Source organism: Myotis nattereri (assembly GCF_964212035.1).
Source record: "Myotis nattereri genome assembly, chromosome: 12".
NCBI classification, from domain to species: domain Eukaryota; kingdom Metazoa; phylum Chordata; class Mammalia; order Chiroptera; family Vespertilionidae; genus Myotis; species Myotis nattereri.
The window spans coordinates 37,296,874-37,314,768 of NC_138087.1; positions in this window are offsets into that span (position 1 = coordinate 37,296,874).

Genomic DNA, 17,895 nt, shown 5'->3' on the forward strand with positions numbered 1-17,895 from the left:
CTCTTCTTTCCATTCCTATGACAACACCCTCTTCTTGTTTTCCTCCTACTTTTCAGGCCACTCTATCTCAAAATAAATTGCAGACTTCTCTTCCCAGAGCTGATTTCTAAATGCCAGCATTCCTGAGAACATCACCTTGGATCCCCTCCTTGTTTACACAGCTAAACTCTTTCCTTATGTGATCTCATTTTCTCCAATTGCTATAAATACCATGGCTTTATAGAGGAGATTACTTGAGAACTTCTTGTCAAAGTAAAACACTGGGCTAAGAATAAGGAGACCAGTGTTCAAATGTCAACTTCCTGTGAAAATGTAACTGACTTGGAATGTATTATAGCTTCTGTTTTTTCACCTGTAAAATGGAGACTTGCCTTGTCTGTCTTACGTGATTGTTGTAAGAACAAAAGATGAATGTATGTGAAAGGAGGCTGCTGTTATTATTATTGTTATAGTTACAGTCAGAACATTGAAATAATTGTTTGAGCTTTCCAAAGGTAAGAGTGGGTGAGAAGAGTGGTGCCAGAAGAAAGGATGGAGAAATGAAAAGAGAAAAATATGATATCTATATCTATGTCTATACCTATATATTTCATAGATATAGATATATACTGAGAATATGAATGACAATGAAAACCAGAGAATTGACAGAAGCTATGCAGATTGGGATTTAATAACACTCCATAAATCTCTCAATTCTTCAGTAAAGTTACCAACTCAAGAAATGCTGAGAGTGACTAGATTTCTTCTGGGAAACAGTGAAGAGTTAGAATTGAGTGATGCAATGCATCTTTTAGATGCAAGAGGGCAAGTGAAATTTAACCTTCATTGTACTTCTCTGAATTCCTAGTGGATATCTGGAGTTATACAGACTTAGAAAACATTTCTACTCCTTGAATAAGGGTGCCTTGAGTGTCTATTACCCACAGATACTCAGAGTGGTGTTATAGGGAATACAAAGGTAGATGACGATGACGATAGTGATGATGATGATGATTGTGCTCATAAGGAGCCATCTCTTTTCTCATTTGAGCCCCACAGCCAAACAGGATGGTAAACAGAATACTATTTTGACCTTTTTTTTTCCCCAAAAGAGTGAACAGAGAGCTCTGGTGGTTAGCCCAAAAGATGGCAAGTGACCAAGCTAGCACTTGACCCCATCTCTAAATCTGTGCCTTCTATCTTACCCACTAAACCAGTGTTTCCTTACTATGGTGCTATTTCTTCTGGTGGTGGGCTCCATATTTTAGTAAGCATTTAAGAAAAAAAAAACACACTTGTATTTATTTTAGAACATTCTAGAGAAAATAAATAATACCAGCTCTGCAGAGCCATTGTTTCAGTGATATTATTTCTGACCAAATGAGGTAAAAATTAAATTAAAAAAATACTAGTACATATAGGGAATGTGAAATATAAGACATTAACAGTTATAGACCATGTGTTATACATGCTGTAGATGTTTACAAACAGTAAAGTGGTGAGGATAAGTATGATAGTATCACTTACCAGGTAAGATATCATAACTATGATGCCTGATGCATTCTTTGAGCAACATCATGGAGTTGGAATCAGGATATCTGGTGTTAGTTCCACTTTTGCCTCTCCCTGGCAGTGTGTGTGACTTTGGGCGAATCACTCTGGGCATGGTTTCCTTATCATGAGCCAGAGAACTGAAACTGTCCTAATGTCCAGGGCAAAAGTTGGTGTTTGAATATAGCTTTCAGAGGAGAGGTAAAATTATAGCACAGTGGATTCTAGGATCAGACTGCCAACGTTGGAAATCTGGCTTTTCCATTTATCAGCTTTGTTGCTTTGTGAAAGTTACCTAAGCTCTTTGTTCCTCAGTCTTTTCATTCACAAAATAGAGATAATAATACTATTCTGTTAGGTTTTTTGTAAGGATTAGATGAGTTAGTTAGGGGAATAGTGTCCAGCATAATACATATTATTGATATGTTCACTATTATTATTACCTTGGGGCTTCAGAGGAGGGACCCATTACACTTATTAGAAAGAACTCGAAGAAGCTTCATGGAAGAGTAGCATCTAAGATGGACTAAATATGTTACCAGTTTACCTCATAGAAGAGAGGTGTGGCAGAAAGGTATGGGGAAGTAGGCCAAGGGCATGGAGGAAGAAGCCTTTAGCAGCCAAGTCTGTTCAATTCCTTACAGACTAAGGAGAAACCATCACTGGACCAGGATTCCTGGGTCTTATTAGTCTTGGTCCAGCTCTCACTTTGGGGCATCTAGCATGTCTGCGAGCCACCAGGCAAGTTTGGCTGTTTTGTTGGAGGGTCACACACCTATGAGATAGTGCAATGAAGTAATGTCTAGCTGCCTCTTCGTGACTCCATCTCAGCCAGGGAAGCAGATCTGGGAAAGGCCATACCAAGACCCTCAGAAGAAACCTGCCAGTATAACCTACTGAGGCCTGAACTCCTGTTTTGAACTCTCTCTGTTCTCATATTCTGAGACCAACTCACTTTGCTCTGTTTCATGCTGGTGCCTGTTAAACATATCGTGTGCTACTCTGTTAAACAAAACCAAACACAGTTACTCTCTCCACATGCTATTAAACACAACTGCATTAAAATAATGTGTAGGTTGAGACAAATATGTACCACAAGATAATTGGGAGCCAAGTCACTGTGACAGGCTGAATAACTAAATTAACCCTATTAAAACCTGTTTTCATGGGGTCAAAGGCTTTTCAGTGGAAGAAATCAGGTGTAAAAGAAAACATTCTGTTTTTAACACCTTAGAACACTTACTAAAAAATAAACCAGTAATTAAGAAGCAAGCAAACAATTTGGCTTAGTTCAAGGAAAAGGTGAAATGAGGTCATAGGTATTTTCTATCTTTGATTTAAATTTTTTTAGCTTATGAAAAGACACTTTATTTTTCTTTTATCCTAGTAAAACATTTTATGATTTATGCAGCTTGTTTTAACAAAAAAATCACTAGAAATTTAAAAAATTACAGCTAAAACAATAATGGGATTTCATGGTCAAACTATCAAATTGTGAAGACTTAACAAAATGATAAAATTTTAGAATTGGTGATGGGGTGAGGAAACAGGCTCAAACACGGAGGGTCTATTCCTGGATGGCTACTGCACAGCCAAAGACTGAGCCAATGTATAATGAACGGCTCCCCTGTCTCAGCTATTTACTTCTGGGGAAGTACAATTACCTGGTACCTATGACAATAAGATTACTATAAATTATGCTACAAGGATTTAAGCTCCTTGAGAGCAGGATTCATTTTGAAAGTGTTTTGCCCCCTTTAACCTAGCACCTTGTACAATTGCTAGCATAGAATGAGCAGTCAATAGATATTCACATATATATTAATGCATATGAATCCTAATGTTTTTATATCAGAAGACATCTAAATGCTTAGCAGTAGAAATAGAATAAATAAATCATGGCCTAGCAATACAAAAGAATATAATGCAGCCATCGACACTAATAAAAGACAAACATGCAAATTGACCGTACCTTTGCTATGCCTTAAGCCACGCTCACCAGCCAATCAGAGCGATTATATGCAAATTCACCCAACCCAGATGGCAGCCAGCAGCCACAGAGCTGGAGCAAGCAGGAGGCTTGGTTGCCCCAATGATGGAGGAGCCAACTTCCTGCCTGCGGCGGCTGGCTCTAAGCTCCACTCAAAGCAACAAAGTTTCAATTATAGAAGGTAAATAAACCCCAGATACCTGCTTTCAGCCAGCAGTGGCCACGGAGCTGGAGCCTTGGGTTGCCCCTGGCGATGGAGGAAGTCAAGCCCTGGCCAGCTCTGAGCTCCACTCCAGGCTACAAAGTTTCAATTACAGAAGGTAAATAAACCCCAGGAAAAAAAAAAGATAAAAAGGAGAGGCTGGGAGCTTCTGTGGCTGGGGAGGCTTGCCCAGCCTGAAAACGGCCCTCAGCCCCTCATCCAGGCTGGCCAGGCACCCCAGTGGCACCCCAGTGGGGACCCCTACCCTGAAGGGCAAACCAGCTGGCCCCCACACATGCACCAGGCCTTTATCTTATATAATTAAAGGGTAATATGCAAACTGACCCTAATAGCAGAAAGACTGGGAATGACTGGTCACTATGACACACACTGACCACCAGGGGGCAGACGCTCAATGCAGGTGCTGCCCCCTGGTGGTCAGTGCGCTCCCACAGGGGGAGCTCTGCTCAGCCACAAGCCAGGCTGCCGGCTGCCAGTACAGCGGTGGTGGTGGGAGCCTCTCCCGCCTCCTCAGCAGCACTAAGGATGTCAGACTGCAGCTTAGGCCTGCTCCCCGCTGGCAAGTGGACATCCCCCGAGGGCTCCCGGGCTGCCAGAGGGATGTCTCTGATTGCCAGCTTAGGCCCAATCCCCCCCGGGGAGTGTGCCTAAGCCAGCAGATGGTCATCCCCCAAGGGGTCCCAGACTGCGAGAGGGCACAGGCTGGGCTGTGGGACCACCCCCCCCCCACGAGTGCACAAATTTTTGTGCACCAGGCCTCTAGTTAAAAATAATACTGTAGAAGAAAATGTATATGATCAAAAAGTGTTTTTGATAACTTAATATGTGAAAAATAGCTGGTTTGAAACAATATGTACACTATACTCTTAATTTTTCTATAAATAGTATGTACATGAAGATAGAAAAACTGGAAAATAGACACTAGAATTTTAACATACTAGTTTTGTTTGGTTCTGGCTGACTGATATTTTATTTCTAAAATAAGAACCAAAACTGATTAAATGAGAATAATAGTATGTTAGTAGTAATTGGGCTGAAATAATGAGTAAACTGCCTATGAGTGAGAAGAAATTTTCTGAATGCTTCTAGAGAGAAGACCCAAGACCAAGAGGAGAAGGGTACTGAGAAGCTGACTTCTGATTTGTTATAAAACAATCAGAAAAATAGGATGTGCCACACCTTGAAGTAGTAAATCCCTTGTTCCTCTAGGTATTCAAGCAGAGTTTAAATGATTATCCAAGAAGGGTTAATTTTTGGACTAAACTTGAAGTTCTATGAACCTAAGCATTACACTAAGCGAAATAAGCCAGCTCAAAGATTCCATGAGCTGAATGCCTGATCACCCTCTATAGCTCCCATTTGACAAGATACAGAATTCCTACTTTATGGACAAAGGATAAGTTCCTATTTATCCCTCTGTCTCCTTCCCCTTATTGATGTTTCTTTTGTTTATCAGTTCTCTGTGAGCTGTCATCTTTTACTTGTTATACTACCTGTGTGATCAGTTTCATTCTTTTCTCTCTTGATGAGTTCTGGGTCCTCAAGGATACTCTATTAGAGTGAGAGGTAACATTTACAATTATCATAAAACTTTTAACGTGGATTGGTTTTCAACCAGCAAAGTTCTTCTCCTTATTAATGTCATAAGATAAGAAAAGGGAGAGGGTAGGAGGAAGGCAAAAAGTTTTGGAATAGAGAGGAGAGAGGGTTTATATCCAGTGGGTGTTTCAATGAGGGTTGTTCCCAAACTACTAAAGTACCAATAGAAATGTCCTTGGCTTTCTTGAACTACTTACTGTACCTTGGCCACTATTTATTTTATTATTTTTTAAAATTCTTTATTGTTTAAAGTACTACATGTCTCCTTTTTCCCCCATATGACCTCTCCCCAGCCCCTCCCACCCCCCCCCCCAGCACGTGCCCTCACCCCCCTAAGTATTTGTGTCCATTGGTTATGCTTATATGCATGCATGTAAGACCTTTGGTTAATCTCTTATTCCCTACCACCACCCTCCCCTGCCTTCCCTCTGAGGTTTGACAGTCTGTTCGATGCTTCTCTGTTTCTGGATCTATTTTTGTTAATCAGTTTATGTTGTTCATTATATTCCACAAATGAATGAGATCATGTGATATTTATCTTTCTCCAACTGGCTTATTTTGCTTAGCGTAATGCTCTCCAGATCTAAAGGTAAGAGTTCTTTCTTTTTTATAGCAGCATAGTATTTCATTGTGTAGATGTACCACAGTTTTTTAATCCACTTATTTGCTGATGGGCACTTAGGCTGTTTGCAAATCTTAGCTAGTGTAATTGTGCTGCTATGAACACAGGGGTGCATATATCCTTTCTGATTGGTGTTTCTGTTTTCCTGGGATACATTCCTAGAAGTGGGATTACTGGGTCAAATGGGAGTTCCATTTTTAATTTTTTGAGGTAACTCTATACTGTTTTCCACAGTGGCTGCACCAGCCTGCATTCCCACCAGCAGTGCACAAGCGTTCCTTTTTCTCTGCATCCTCACCAGCACTTGTCGTTTGTTGGTTTGTTGATGATAGCCATTTTGACAGGTATGAGGTGGTACCTCATTGTCATTTTGATTTGCATCTCTCAGATGATTAGTGACTTTGAACATGTTTTCATATGTCTCTTGGCCTTCTGTATGTCCTCTTTCAAAAAGTGTCTATTTAGGACCTTTTTGATTGGATTGTTTATCTTCCTTTTGTTAAGATGTATGAGTTTCCTACATAATTTGGAAATTAGGCCCTTATTGGATATAGCACTGGCAAATATGTTCTCCCACACAGTGGGCTTCCTTGTTGTTTTGTTGATGGTTTCTTTTGCTGTGCAGAAGCTTTTTATTTTAATACTAGAGGCCTGGTGCATGAAATTCATGCACTCGGGGAGGGGGGAGGGCAGTCCCCTCAGACTGGCCTGCACCCTCTTGCAGTCCAGGAGCCCTCGGGGGATGTCCGACTGATGGCAGAGGCCCGCTCCCTGGCTCAGAGCTTCTGGCTGAGGGCACTCCCCCTGTGGGAGTGCAGTCACCACCAAGGGGCAGCTCCTGCATTGAGTGTCTGCCCCTTGGTGGTCAGTGAGCATCATAGCAACTGGTTATTCTGCCATTCCGTCAATTTGCATATTAGCCTTTTATTATATAGCACTAGAGGCCCAGTGCACGAATTCGTGCATGGGTGGGGTCCCTTGGCCTGGCCAGCGATTGGGGCTCATGGGGGCTGCAGGAGGTTGACTCGTGCGGGGAGGGGCCATGGGAGGTTGGCCAGCTGGCCCAATTGGGGCCATCAAGGCTGGCCGGCCAGGGTTAGGGGCCATGGGAAGTTCAGCCAGTTGGCCAGGGGGAAGGCCATGGGAGGTTGGCTGTGGGAGCTTACTGACCATGAGGGGGTAGCTCTTGCATTGAGCTTCTGCCCCCTGGTGGCCAGTGTGCATCATAGCGACCAGTCAACCAGTCATTCAATCGTTTGGTCGGTTAGGCTTCTCTATATATAGATAGTCCCATTTGTTTATTTCCTCCTTAGGTTCCATTATCCTAAGAGCTGTATCAGCAAAGATACTGCTACGAGATATGTCTGATATTTTGCTACCTATGGATTCTTCTAAGATTTTTATGGTGTCCTGTGTTACATTTAAGTCCTTTATCCATTTTCAGTTTATTTTTGTGTATGGTGTAAGTTGGTGTTCTAGTTTCATTTTTTTGCATGTATCTGTCCAATTTTCCCAACACCAATTATTGAAGAAACTGTCTTGACTCCCTTGCATGCTATTGCCTCCTTTGTCAAATATTAATTGAGCATAATGACTTGTGTCAATTTCTGGGTTCTCTGTTCAGTTCCATTGGTCTATATGTCTGTTCTTGTGCCAGTACCAGGCAGTTTTGAGGACAGTGGCTTTGTAATACAGCTTGATATCTGGTATTGTGATCCCTCCAACTTTGTTCTTCTTTCTCAGGATTGGTGTGGCTATTCAGGGTCATTTTTTATTCCATATGAATTTTTGGAGAGCTTGTTCTAGGTTTGTAAAATATGCTGTTGGTATTTTAATGGGGATTGCATTGAATCTATAGATTACTTTGGGTAGTATGGACATTTTAATGATGTTGATTCTACCAATCCATGAACACGGTATATCTTCCATTTGTTTATGTATTTCTCTCTCTCCTTTTTCAATGCCCTGTAGTTTTCTGAGTACAGGTCCTTTACTTCCTTAGTTAAGTTTATTCCTAGGTATCTTAATTTTTTAAAATATATTTTTATTGATTTCAGAGAGGAAGGGAGAGGGAGAGAGACACAGAAACATCAATGATGAGAGAGAATCATTGATCTGCTGCCTCCTGCATGCCCCCTACTGGGGATTGAGCCTGCAACCCGGTCATGTGCCCTTGAGTGGAGTCAAACCCGGGACCTTTCAGTCTGCAGGCCAACGCTCTATCCCCTGCTCCAAATTGGCTAGGGCTATTGTATTTTTTTGTTGTTGTTGCAATAGTAAATGGGATTTTTTTTTTTTTTTAGTTTCTCTTTCTGTGAGTTCATTGTTGATTTATAAAAAAAGCCATAGATTTCTGGGTGTTAATTTTGTACCCTGCTACATTGCCAAATTCATTTATTGAGTCTAGTAGTTTTTTGATGGAGCCTTTAGGGTTTCTATGTACAACCCTTGGCCACTATTTATTTATAGCTTTAAATTTTTCTTTGATATGAAGTTACAGAATAATTTTGATTCTGAGTTTAGAGCTAGTTTTAAATAGTTCAAAGGAGCATTGATTAAATTTACCATATGAACAAACTGCACAAAGCCAGTTACATTGTGTTCTAGTTAGTGCATATCAATCATGGCTTCTAAGTTGTTGACTTCCAAGGATAGTTCAGAGAGTAAGAACCTATTCTCAAAAAGAAAACTTATTTTTGGTTTGCAGTAATCTGACACTGGACAATATCTGACTCAACTCTCTTCTGGGTTTTGTCCACCAAGGTAAGATAAAGTAGGAAACTTTTTTGGTATCCAAGTGCTACATAAGGACTAGCTTAAAGCAGACCCCAGAGCCTGCCACTGAATGAGTCTGGACCCAGTTACTTTTGTAAAAACTCATTTCGTCAAGATTGTGGAGCAATGAAACTGTTGAGACACGTACAGTATTTATTTTATGATAAAACTCCAAAACTTCTCAAGACCTATTTGCTCACTTTATAAAAGAACACAAAGTGCTAGCAAAGTGCCAGGTTCAACCTCCCAACATTCATGTGATCAGTTCCTTGGAATACTTTGGCATGACCACATGACTCTCTGGCAAAGGGTGAAAGAGAAGATGCTAAAGATTACAAAATTATCCCCAATTGTATCAGCCGTGGTAGCTGAAACTGTTTTCCAGGGAGGACTGCTGAAACATCACACTTCTCCCATTGCCAAGAACTCCTGGAAAATCACAAGGTAAGCGAATTAGAGAAAAGGCATTTGAGATGCTTCATCAAGTCTGCAGAGGCCCCTTCAAGCAATATCCCATTCCATTAGCTATTCAATGGAATGGGAATAAGAAAGTGGGGATGCAATGCTGACCAACAAACAGAGGGTCATTCTCAGATTTCCTCTCCTGATGCCTATCGCAAAGTGCGACTATTAACACATTCCCAACTGAAAAAGGCTTATTTAGGGAACTGGAATAAACTTTCCCCAGTTGCCTTCCAAAATGTTTGGTCTCAGAATAGTATGGTGGCTAATTGGGAGACATGGCTCAGTGCCTTCAGTCCTTCAAGTGTCTCTTAGATTCACCAAATCAATCTGTGTGCTTCCTGCCATGCCTCAAGCCTCAGATATTGTGATCATCTAGACAATAAGGGGCACAAAGAAAGGGGTATATGCAGAATATAGTAGGAAAATGTGACCTGCGCTTTGTTAAGAAAGCTGTAGGTTTTTTCAGAAGAAAAGAAGCTCAAAGAGATATTCTTACAACACCATCTCCACAGATACCCAGTGATAGGACGATGAAAACAGTAATGAGCATGATAAAGGCTGAGAAGCCACAGGGCTATCAGACATGGTACAGATATCTATATAAAGACTTTTAGCTAATCATATTTTAATGCCCAGTTCCTTTCACTGCTTTGGCTGAAACCCAGGAGTGAACGTTAACACGTATTTGGCATGCGGGCCATCTCTGGTGTACTAATTTCCTTTTGCTTAGTCACGTAGCCAGCAATAGAGCTGATCTCAACTGAGATGGCTGGTACTAATTGTTAGTTTCCAATTACTAGTTGCTCAAGGTTTATCAAGTATTGTGACTTTAATTAGGGCCCTAAGATGTAAACTGCAATGTCTTTAATAGACAAGTTCCGATGGGGATAATTTGATGAGCCAGTTGCTGTTGTAGAGTAATTGAGAACCAGAGATTCACATATGAATAGCAAATTAAGATGTGCAGTAGTGGCTAGGATTTATACCTGGACTGTTAGAGGCCTTAATAATCCCATAAAAGGGAATAAGGTCATTTGTTATTTAAAGGATCATAAGATACTACATTTCATAAAGATACTGAGCATGCACAAGGTTAAAGCGCTCATGGGTGAGCCAGATTCCCCCCTTTACTCCATTTATAAGAAGAGCCACAAGAGTGAGCACTTCCTGATAATAAAGCTCAAAATTCCAGAGAGACTTGCTGCTCTACCTCCCAAACCCCACGGGGCAGCTGTTGCTGGGCTGGGCTTTGTGAAATGTTAGTTTCATCCTTAAACCCAGCACAGGCACTGAATCCTCCATTTTAGAAGCAATTAAATGGTTTTACAATTTTCTGGGACAGACTGTCACAAGTGGGAGACCCAGAGGTCTGAAAAGGTAACACGAAAAAAGCCTAATTCTTGGTATTTCTTGTGTACAACAAGTTCCATTTTAGGTTGAATCAGAAACTAGGGAAGGGGTGGGCTAGAAGAGGTCAATGGGGGGAGAAGAGAGGTATATGTAATACTTTAAACAATGAAGATTTTTTAAAATTTAAAAGGACTTAGCTATATATAGATGAGGGAGTTAATAGTGGAAATAGAAACTTTAATTACCCACAGAAACAAAGGGATAATCCAGATTCGCTGATTACCCAATATAATATGTGTTGGCATGTGGAATGTATGGTCAGTATATTTGCATCCTTAATTATGCTTTTTTTAGGCTGTTTAGAATTAGCCTGTGTACTCCTCACACACAACTTAACAGCAGGAGGAGGAAGGTGAGAAATACATTTGAGGATTCTACCCCGAGATTAATATTGGGTTGTAGATAAATCTCTCCATAGATAATGGAAAAGTGATGGCAATATCTTTCTACCTATTACACATTGTGTTTCATTCCTTTTGTAGCAATAGGCACATCTGTGGATACATGCACAAACCTTCACAGAGAGCCATACAATCATTTCTGCTATCATTATCATGCAGTCTACAGATGTTTTCCTTAGCCAGGGTCTAACCGGGCACAGCAGAGGTCTGTGGCAGGATAGGTTAGAAAATGAGGAAACAATTTCTCCAGGTAAGTAATTAGAACAACAGGAGCAGACCAGAAGGCTGAATGTTGCTATTTAAATGGAAATTCAGCCAGGTCCCCAACATGTTGCAAATTTTATCTATACAGTGTTAAAGAAGTCAGGTGGTGAGAATCTTAGGTGTGTAACTATGGGTTGTTGCACTGACTTGATGGGATTCCAAGAAATATGTCTGGTGTGGAAAGACTGCCATATAATCATATTTTAAATGTTATTAAAATGATCAATTATGAACGATTTCAAACATGTAGAAAGGTACAGAAATAACAGGTGCCCATACCTACCTCTTGAAGTTTCAAATTTTGACAATTTTTTCTTTCTGTTTAAAAAATAAAGCTATAGATGTAGTTGCAGCTGATTACAAAAGTGCACAAGGATAAATATCCCACACTTCCCTGTAGGCACGCACCCTCCAATGTGACTTTGCAATTCCTCCCATTGAGGATAGTTTTTTCCCCATCCCTTAAACCTGAGCTGGCCTTGTGATTTGACTTAGCCAATAGAATGCAACTTTATGACTTGATTTGGTCAATGTGTACCAGTTCAGAGCCTGGGCTTAAGAGAATCCCTCTAAGATACTATAAAAACAGAACTGGGCTGACCTGTTGGGGGATGAAAGATATGTGACCAAGTCACTCCCATCATACCAGCAACAGCCAGCCTCCAGCGGATCTGCTAGCTGACCACAAATGCATGAGTGAGCCCAACTAAGACCAAAAGTGCCCAGCTAGCCAGCTCTAGCCCAACTTGTTAATCCACATAATCATGAGCAATAATAAATGGTTATTTTTTTCTTTTTTAAAAATATATTTTTATTGATTTCAGAGAGGAAGGGAGAGGGAAAGAGAGATAGAAATGTCAATGATGAGAGAGAATCATTGATTGGCTGCCTTCTGCATGCTCCACACTGGGGATCGAGCCTGCAACCCGGGCATGTGCCTTGACCAGGAATTGAACAGTGACATCCTAGTTCATGGGTCAATGCTCAACCACTGAGCACACAGGTTGGGCAGTGGTGGTCATTTATTTGGTCTGTGCCTGAATAACCTCAATAGACATAAGTGGCACTTGGGACATTTAAATTGAATCCTTGGCCTATGGACTAAGTGTTATCATGGGGGTGGGAAGTGAAAGCCAACATTAGGAACATAGAAGAGGTGGGACATTGATGCCCAAAGTGCCAATATCCCAAATCTAGCACACTATTGCAATAGGAGGTCAAAATATTCTCTCCTTCATTCTCTCTTTCCACAAAACCCAGGAAAATGGAATTAGAAGAAACATGTGTAGGCTGAGCAGGTTAATATGGCTGAGGAGATCTGTTTTGGGCAATGATTGATGTGCTCTTCCAGACATTGACTTATTGTTTAGAAACAACACCTATTTACTTTAGCAGAACTACTTTTTATTAACGTAAAACATCCCAGTCAGCTTATTGGCCTCTTTCTTTTAATAGCTGTTCTTGAGGCAATCAATTGACATTTAACAGCCAAGTTCAGTTATCAATGTACAAGAGTAAGTATACTGATTTTTTGTTGTTGTCGTTGTTAATCCTCACCTGAGGATATTTTTTCCCCATTGATTTTTAGAGAGAATGGAAGGGAGGGGGACAGACAGAGAGAGGAAAACATCGATGTGAGAGAGACACATTGATTGGTTGCCTCTCGCATGACCTGGAATTGAGACCATTCTGTTTGAGGGGTGATGCACTAACCACTGAGCAACGCTGACCAGGGTGTAAGTATATTGATTTGATAAATACTTTTCTTCACTGGGAACCAATTATTGCAATCCGAATTGAGCCACAGTAGGCTAGAAACGCCACGACATCTTGCTATTTACTTAATGCATTCTGGTGGTTGGCTTCAAGAAGCTTTATAATCACACTGTTGATTTGTGAGTTAACAATACTTTAAATTCCACTGAGAGTTAAGAAGCAGAGTTTGCTTATAAAAGGTTAATAGAATAAGAAAGTCAATCTCATTTTTGTGAGGAAATGAATGGAAATTGTACTTGGGTATGTAAATCTTACACACATTTGGTGTTCTACTGAAAATTAGTGTATTTTTAAAATAGAAAATTCACCCAATTTTAATACCTGTAGTTCCATTTAAAATGCAGACTATTTGATTTCATAACCATTCCTAAAATTAGAAATCATTACAACGATTAAAAAGACATGTCTCCATTTCTGATTAAAAAATGAAGAAAAATCAACACTCAGAATGTCATTAATATTATTAACCCAGGAAATAACCTAGCTGCTTAATTAAAAAACAACAATATAAAAACATGCAGTGAAGGCTCCAACGGGCTAGCACAGCCCCAGGCTGGGCAGAGGGTATATGAGGTCTGTATAATGGCATGTCCTTATGTTCGAGAATTTAGCCCCAGAGACATGTGAGACATGCCCTTGCTCTGCTGTTTGTGTAACAGAATTCATCATGATTGCTATAATTAAGACTATACTCTTTTCCGGTCTGAATCTTTCTTCTTGCTCATTTCATTCTTTCTTTATGTCACTTATTCAACAAATATTACTGTGTTTCTAAAATGTGCTGGACCACACACAAATAAGGCCCCAATGATACAGTGGTGAATAACATAATGATGGAAATAAAAACATTTCCTCCTTATACCCAGTTCTATCATTCAGAGTTCTTTTCAAATAAAAATAACTTGATTGCTGCTACAGGGAAATGATTATGAATTTCAAGTGTACCTTGAATGTCAATAATAATAATGGATATCTGGGGCCAAATTCTCAAGTTGGCTTACACTGAATCTATTTTTTAATCTTATTTGTCCCAATTCTGAAATATTACAATTTCACATTTGAATGACTAATTAAACAGCACTGTAAAGTTTAGGATACCCAAACAGAACTAAATTTAGTTAATGTACATCTTGTCAGGAGAAAAGTATGCTATTTTTGACCTCTTGGGGTACTATGGTCTTCATTAAAATGGTCAGGTGGTATACTTTCTGTCCAGAAATCCATATGCAACAATACCTGAGTGAGTTAATGAGCTTGGGACTTTATGGGAATTATATAAATATTTATTGCAAGTGATTGGTGCTAAACTATGAAATGGGGGACTATATGTTTTACTATATGTAATTAATTTAGATCTAAATCTACATAAACACCCTACGTATACACTGAGGTTCTGATCAAAGTTCCAGGGTTTTTTTTTTAAATTAAAAAAAACTAATAAAAGCATTTTTGCTGATGTATTTTGTGGAATAACCTCTGTTCTGGTCAAGTCTGGTTTCTTCTTCCAGGTTCTACTGATGAAATATAGTTCACATTTTATCACATAATATTTCTATTGGGATCAGTCACCTCTTTTGAGTAGAGCCCTTATGTATTACCACAAAGTTCTTAGTCTTTGCTTCTTCAAATGTTCAAAGTACACTGTAAATATCGAATCTTTGTTCATGGATTTCTAAGGAGTTCTGCAAAGGGCTAGCTCATCACTCTACTTGCTAATCCTGGAAAGAGTACTGTGGATCTTCTGGCCTCTGAAGCTGTTTTCTACTCTGAATACTTAATCCTGAATCTCTATTCTTTGTTATAATCACCATCTGTGTTTATGGCTCTGGAAGTACACCTAGAGATATTTTTCACTTTTTCCTACTGACTAGTGTGATGCATGTTGCACTCCAGTTAGTGGGAGGAGTCTTTTTTGTGATTAGACTCTCATTTGAGAAAGAATCCCCTTTGGACAAATACAGAAAACCTATGAAGAAATTAGTCACTATGCCATTACACATTGCACCTTACCTACAGATGGCACTCCTGACCATTCATGGGCAATCGTGTACAGGCCTCCATAATCTTATTGAACATTAGGGAGCTTCATGATGAAGACACAGGATGAAGGCTACAGGTCATAACAATCAACAGCCTAAGATTTTCTGAGTATAGGTCTGTTACCTCCTCAGTTAGGTTTATTCCTAGGTATCTTATTTTTTGTTGCCATGGTAAATGGTATTATTTTTTAGCTTCTCTTTCTGAGAGTTCATTATTAGTGTATAAAAAAACTCCAGGACATTGAAAAAAGAAACAGAGGAAGATATACAAAAAAATGGAAGAATAAACTTTGGTCATGGATTGAAAGAATTAACATCATTAAAATGTCCATACTACCCAAAGCAATCTACTGATTCAATGCAATCCCTATTAAAATACCAACAACATTTCACAGAACTATAACAAATATTCCAAAAACTTATATGGAACCAAAAACGACCCCAAGTAGCCACTGAAATTTCAAGAAAGAGGAACAAAGTAGGAGGGATCACTATACCAGATATCAAACTATACCACAAAGCCATTGTAATCAAAACAGCCAGGTACTGGTGCAAGAACAGGCATACAGATCAAGAGAACCCAGAAATCGACCAACACCATATGGTCAATTAATATTTGACAAAAGAGGCAAGAACAGCCGAAACTGGTTTGGCTCAGTGGATAGAGCGTCGGCCTGTGGACTGGGGGGTCTCGGGTTCGATTCCGGTCAAGGGCATGTGCCTGGGTTGCGGGCACATCCCCAGTGGAAGATGTGCAAAAGCAGCTGATCGATGTTTTTCTCTCATCGATGTTTCTAGCTCTCTATCTCTCTCCTTTCCTCTCTGTAAAAAATCAATAATATATATATATATATATATATATATATATATATATATATATATATATTAAAAAGAGGCAAGAACATGCAATGGAATAAAGATAGTTTCTTTAATAAATGGTGTTGAGAAAATTGGGCAGATACATGCAAAAAATGAAATTAGACCACCAACTTACATCATACACAAGAATTAACTCAAAATGGATAAAGACTTAAATGTAAGTTGTGCAATCATAAAAAGTCCTAAAAGAAACCAGAGGCAGTAAAATCTACTACATCAGATATCTTATGTAGTAGAATTTTTGCTGATATATCACCTAGGGCAGTGGTCGGCAAACCATGGCTCGCGAGCCACATGCGGCTCTTTGGCCCCTTGAGTGTGGCTCTTCCACAAAATACCACGTGCAGGCGTGCACTTACAGTGCGATTGAAACTTCGTGGCCCATGCGAAGAAGTTGGTTTTCGGCCTGGGCGAATCTATTTTGAAGAAGTGGCATTAGAAGAAATGGGTGGTGTCAGTCCACGGGAGACACGGCGCAGGCGGGCCACGGGATACGCAGCACCGGGGAGGCGCGCGAGATTCATGCATGAGTTGAGGATGGGAGAGTTGGAAAGGGTCGACCTCAGGGAACATACCTCAATCTGATTGAGGACGTTTTTAGCAAAGGCCAGCTTAGGAGTACCCTAATTAAGTTAATAACAATGTACCTTCCTATATAGTTTAAGTTTAAAAAATTTGGCTCTCAAAAGAAATTTCAATCGTTGTACTGTTGATATTTGGCTCTGTTGACTAATGAGTTTGCCAACCACTAGCATAGGGCAAGAGAAACAAAGGGAAAAATAAACAAATGGAAGGACATCAAACTAAAATGTTTCTGCACAGCAAAATAAACCATCCTCAAAATGCAAAGGGTATCCATGGTTTGTGAGAACATGCCAATGATACATCTGACAAGGGGTTAATTTCCAAAGTATACAAAGAACTCATACAACTCAAAAAGAGGAAGACAATCCAATTAAAAAATATGGGCAAAGGACCTGAATAGATACTTCTACAAAGAGGACATACAGAAGGCCAACAGGCATATGAGAAAATGCTTAGAGTTGCTAATTAACAGAGAGATGCAAATTAAAACAACAATGAAGTATCACCTGTCAGAATGGCTACCATTAATAAATCAATAAATGACAAGTATTGTGAGGATGTGGAGGAAAAGGAATCCTAGTACACTGCTGGTGGATGCAGACTGGTGCAGCCACTATGTAAAATAGTTTGAAGGTTCCTCAAAAAATTGAAAGTGGGACTTCCATTTGACTCAGTGATCCTACTTCTAGGAATATATCCTAAGAATCCTGAAACACTAATCTGAAGGAATATATGCACCCCTATGTTCATAGCAGCATTATTTACAATAGCTAAGATCTGGAAACAGCCCAAGTGCCCATCAGTGGATGCATGGACATAAAAGCTGTGATACATTTACACAATGGAATACTATGCAGCTATAAAAAAGAAGGAACTCTTACCCTTTGAGACAGCATGGATAGACCTGGAGAGTATTATGCTAAGTGAAATAAACTAGTCAGAGAAAGATAAGTATCAGATGATCTCACTTGTATGTGGAATCTAAGGAACAAAATGAACTGACAAATAAAATAGAATCACATACATGGAAGCATGAAACAGACTGACAGATCTCAGAGGGAAGGAAGAGATTAATCAAAGAACTTATATGCGTAGCCCATGGACACAGACAATAGACAGGTGAAGGCTTGGGGTGGGGTGAGAGGTGGGTGGAGGGGGGCAAAGAGGATAATGGGGGAAATCTGCAATACTCTCAACAATAAAATAAATTGGGGGAAAAACCCCCACACCAACAGCTTAAGATTTTGTTTCCTTCATGTATGGTACAGTTTGGAGATAAACACCTTTACATCTGTAATGGTCATTTAAAAGACCAATTTCCTGATTTTTCTTGTTAA